This window comes from Pleurodeles waltl, chromosome 3_1 (genome assembly GCF_031143425.1).
Source record: "Pleurodeles waltl isolate 20211129_DDA chromosome 3_1, aPleWal1.hap1.20221129, whole genome shotgun sequence".
In the NCBI taxonomy this organism is placed as follows: domain Eukaryota; kingdom Metazoa; phylum Chordata; class Amphibia; order Caudata; family Salamandridae; genus Pleurodeles; species Pleurodeles waltl.
Window position 1 is genome coordinate 536,064,132 of NC_090440.1, and position 6,000 is coordinate 536,070,131.

The following is a 6,000-nucleotide window of genomic DNA, read 5'->3' on the forward strand; positions in this document are numbered from 1 at the left end:
TGTCTAACTTAGTGTGATTTTATTATATAAATGATGCACTGATCCGTACAGGGCAGAGGAGCATTCCAGCCGTGGTGATCCTGGGACAAATGCTGTGTTTGGCATGCATCTTTACTAGTGCCAATCTACCAGCTTCCTGAAAGGATTGCCATCTACGCTACAGGCTAACTTCTGACACCATTTGCAGGTATGGGACTAATCTTTTACTTCGGGCAAGCAGAAGGGTACACTCACTATGCTCCAAGTATAATCTTAGGTAGGACCCTCTAGAGTTTCTAGAACTAATTTCCCATGGTTGGATTGTTCATTAACTTTACCATGTTCATCATGCTGGTAACTTTGCTTTGCTTTATCTGCCTAATTATCATAGCTCATTCTCTCTATGCTAGACTACGATTTTTTCTATAAATGCATTGAAAACGTATCTCGTTTCTCTCTTGTGTTTGGCCTGGGCATGCACGTGTACTACAACGAAAGGGTGAGATCTGTTTCTGCTACTTCCTTGGGAGTCAGAGTGTCACGCTCAGGTTGTCACAATCATATCTCACCCTGGCAAGTTTGGGGCACTGATGAGGCACTGTGAGCTAGGCATTGGAATGACAGTTTCTGATGGTGTGGAAGGACTCAGTTCCCCACATTCTGAAGTTCTGCTGTCCCAAATACTCAGTTCTATTATCTTAGTAAGAGCTGTATAACATGGCGCCACCAAAATTCATAGGTCAAGTAATTATTTAAAGGGTCTCCTGAGTAAATTTCTCTTGTGTGCCCAAGGTGCCCTATTCACCTTATAACTGAAAGATCTGTGGTGTTAGGGGTCAAATCCTCCTCAGCAGTATCGGAAGCACCTATATTTGTCTGTAGGTTGTTCAAGATTTACCCTTAAAATTATACCCCACTTTAGTATTTTCATTCTCTGAATCCCATTGTTGAAATGGCAAATCAAATTAATATTCCTGTTAATTGCAGACATGCTGTTAAACAACATTTACTGGAAAATGGGCTAGCTAATGGCGGTGGAGATGTTACCTTCGTGTCTGAGGCACACAATGTGTACAAAATTTAACTGCTTTTTTCTCTTGGGTCACTTTTCCTGCATCCTGCATTCGCTGCTAATACAAACACATTTCATACAGGCCAATATAGACCATATCAACATTTAGAAATATACTTGACATTTCAGGAACACAAAAACCGGTTCCAAGGTACCCTACCACACATTGTAGACAATGTTAGATTGGATCCCCTCAGAAATGAAGGGGTCACGTGGTAATTTCTAGCTGGCTGCACACCATATCCAAATATACAAAATTTACCCATGAGTGACTTATGCCACTTTTATAATCACTTAGTCAGTTTATACAGACATTTAATGCAGTTTGTTATGCGCACCTTAGCAACTGCCCCAGCGAGGGATGCTCAAGTTATCCAACCACAATAGGCTACACCTGGGATAAACCCAGTAACAATTAATGCTATTATGGGTAAAGTACCCAGCAGACAGGAGGAAATTCCGTTCTGAATTTACCAAAAAACAAAACAGCTTGAAGCAGTGTTTCCCCATACAGGACCAGAAGATAAACATAGAATTCTCACAGTGTGCTTGCTATTTGCAATGGTACCCTCAATTGACGAATGTGCCACATGGAGTACAGTCTTTGCTGCAATCTATACCATAACTAATGGCACACCATCTCTTGCTATTTTACCAAATGTGTTGAAACAGATACAAAATTAATACGGGGCTGCCCTGGCTCTGGACGTGGGGATGAAACTAACTGGCAAGTTTGCCACAGTCCCCTCAATAACTTTAGGGAATATTAAAGGGGAAGCAGCACCACTGGCAGTTAGCCCACACCTCACACTACTTCCACTAATAGAATAGGATCGCAAATTACAAAAAATCATTGCTGAAACCTAAACATCTATAGGTCGTGATAATCTAGGGACCAGACCAAATAAGCCACACCATAAAGGTGATCCTGAAAAGGATAATAACAATCAATATCCAGAGTCTTCTGAAAAAGCACTGAGATAAACCAAGAAATAATAAAGAAAAATACTAAATCACTGGAAGAATCTCCACAGCTGGAGAGAGAAACGGGCTAAGAGAGCTGGACGGTCAGACTGCAGACAAGAAGAGTATGTGAAACCAAAAAAAGACTCAACACTCATTTGACATCATCATAAAAAAAGAAAGAGAAACTTCCAAAACAGCAACCCAAATTCAAAAAGAATAAGGTTGCAGGAATTTTGGCAAAATATGCCACATATACTGAGAACACTGCTTCAAAACAGGACATGGGCAGTGACTCTGCTAGACAGTGTGGCCGAGGTCATGATAGTGTGCCATAATCTTCAAGAGTTTCTGGATGTGAAAGCAACTAACAACAATATTAAAGTCGAAACACCAGATCTGCGAGTAGCCCCTCCTGACAGAATGTATAAATTGATTATGTAGATAGAGGGGGGCATAAAATGCACAATTAAAATAATTTTCTGGGAAACCTTAACACTTAGTCATGACATTATCTTGGCTGAAAAGGATTGGCCTCCAGAGTCTGTTAGAACTCTCCCTTATGGGAAAGGTGTAATATTACATATACCATTGATATGGTCCAGACCACAAGTGCAACCACAATACCCAATTAATCATGAAGCAAACACTCCAGTGAAGGAAGTTCTCTCACAGTTTGAGCACCAGGGAGTAATCAAACCCTGTGTTTCTCCCATCAACAACCCCTTGTTTCCAGTAGCTAAGTCGGATAATTCCTACAGAATAGTCTTAGATTACAGACATTTAAACAGCCACACACACACATTTACAATACAAAACTCACATAGTATGGCTTTAATCAACAATATTGTCTGTAAAACATACAAAAGAACCTTGGACATTTCCAATGGGTTTTTCTGCCAAACCATAGTGCCTGAAAGCAGGGTTTTAACCTCTGTTTCCACGCTCGGTTCTCCATGCCATTTTCATCAGCTCCCTAAAGGGTATAGGAACAGTCCAGAATTGTTTGCTGCTCGTGTAACATCAATATTGCACAATATTGATCCAGATGTATTGTCCTATGCTGACGACATATACCTAATGGACAATGACCTAAGCACTCATCTAGCCATGGTAGATTGCATTGTTTTGAGATTTGCTGAACAAAAAATAGCTTTTCTTACTGTCTTATTCTTAGGATACGAGTTATCGAATGAGGGTAAGAGCCTGGAACAAGACTTCCTTGAGAAGTGTGCCAGACACAACCACCAAACACTTTTAAAAAAACTATAATCCTTGTTAGGATTTTTCAGTTCTGGCAGAACATATATCCCAGACGATGCACAACTCATAAAACCACTGTACGATTTAATTCGCCCAGATTTTTCCAGCAAACATTGGACATTATAACACACACAAATTCTCAGACCATTTCAGACTCACATGCTTGCTACACAACACTTATGCACACGTGTAAATAAAACAGACTTGGTCATCCGAATTATACTGGGTGTCACTGTATTCACTTATGTCAATCGCATATATTCAAATGCAAAAATGCATTTCGCGCCCACTGAAAAGATTGACTGCAGTTCAGGTGGCCGTCATCAAAGAAAAATGACTGACTCAAAGGAATCGAATTATTGTCATTACTCCCATCCTAGCCTTAGAGGCTGTCAGAAAGCCCAGCATTCTGAACATGAAAGCCTTACATTCCATATGGATACAATGGCCCACTTCCTTGGCTGACACTAATGTACATTATGGGGGTCATTACGAGCCCGGCGGTCGGCGATAATGTGCCGGTAGTACCGCCAACAGGCTGGCTGTATTTACCGCCACATTCTGACATAGGCGGGTTGGCTAATGCCAACCCGCCAATGTACCACTCCGACCGCCACGACGGTATCCATCTCCAGCCCGGCGGCTGCCATTGTGCCACCTGCGGGATTATGACCCCTCCTACTTCCATGGTTTTCATGGCATTCGTAAGTCAACGAAAACCATGGCAGTAGGCCATATCAGTGACAGGTAATTCCTTCCCTGTCACTGATAGCGGTCCACCCCCACCTCTCCAGTTACCCCCCACCTCTCCAAGCCCCCCCACTACCCCTACATCCACACCCCCTTCACACACACGCATACACACACTCATTCACACATACATACACGCATGCATACATCCAATCACACACACATCCGCACACACTTCCAAACATACACGCAGACGCGCATTCACATTTCACAACATACACGCACTCACACATCCGTACATGCACACATGCATTCAGCACTCAAAACACACCCGCATTCACGCACACACATACATACACCCCCCCCCACACACACAACACTCCCCACGCTCTCCCCACCCGCAGAACACCGCCAGGCCGTATCATGTGTCATGATATAGCTGGTGGCGGTCTACTGGTGTGGCGCTGCTAGTGGTAGCAGCACCACCTTACCGTCATCCGCCAGTATGGCCACAGACAGATTTCTGCCATTTTTGTGGCGGAAATCCGGCTGTGGTCATATTATGGCAGACGGCTGGTAGCCACGGCGACGGTATTTTGGCGGCCATTGCCGCAGCGGTAGGTGGTTTTTACCGCTGATGTTGTAATGAGGGCCTCACTCTACAAACTCAAGAATTTCTCCAGCTTGAACATGAATACCCCATGCCCACTAACATTTTACCTCCTGATTATTATAAATACATTATACATGCTGATGGATCAGCTCAGTTTGCTATAGGGACTAAACATCAATACTCTGCAACTTGTGCAGTTGTTTATGGGGTAATGAGGGATGGAGAGTTCCACTCTCAACAATCTTTCATGTAATCCCTAGGGGATTCCGGTGAACAAATGGCTGAACTCAACGCTTTAATTCTGGCACTGGACCAGACGGATCCTGAATTCCCCAATCATAGTGTGCAATTCATATTACTGTGGCCAGTCTTTTGAAAATTTATATAATATGCACCTAAATGGATTCAGAGACCTTAAATGAAATACTATAAAACATAAAGTGCTTTGGGGAAAAGTGGCAGAATTCAAAGACAGTAAGCCACAGTCTCATGTAATCCATACATTGAGTTACCAACGTGTTGAAGTACAAGTTGTAAGCAATTCACCGGCTGATGTAGCAGGCAAATCGGTAATTAATACTGCTACTGTAGCTGCGATTACTGTTTCCCACACAAAGGTGGATGAAGTGATTATGGTTACTGCTAATGCTTCAAGCAATGGCACTCCATTGCCAATAGCTTATCCAGTGAAATATTCCTACCACTTAAGTGCCCAAAAACATTCCTTATGCAATCATTCCGGGGTGGGTGATCGGATGATCTCCAACTAAGACCAAGGACTAGAATTTATTAGCGCTGCACATGAGGGGGTTGCACTTGCCCATGCTGCTGTGGCAGCCGCCGTTTCCTTGCACAAAAATGCTATTGGTGGCATAGTCTGTACAAACAGACAGAGCATTGTGTCCTTAGTTGCGACATTTGCCAACAAATTGAATGGTCCACCATCAAAGGCCCACCGCAGACACCCTATTAGTTTCAAACAAACCGCTGCAGTGCGTATATGTAGACCTTTGTGGCCCCCTATATTCGGATGGTCCATATAAATATACTCTACTTGCTGTAGATTTTTACTCCAGATTCCTTTCGATGTGGCCACAGTGAATGGCTGATGCTTGCATTGCTCTTAAATATTAGCAAGTCTTTATCAGGATATATACAGTAGCTGCATTCCACTGGGACCAGGGTCCTCTAAAGCATACAAGAACACCATGGGAAACCTCAGTGTGACTATGCATTATTCCTCACCCTATCATCCTGAGGGAACTTTGATAGTGGAAAGGAAGAACTGATAAAGCAATCCTTAATAGCTAGAGTATTAGATTCAAGTCGCAGGTGGATCTACCACATTTATGGAGTCCTGAGTGCATTAACTATTCTGCCTAGAAGATCTTTGGGGGTCATTCTGACCCCGGCGGTCATG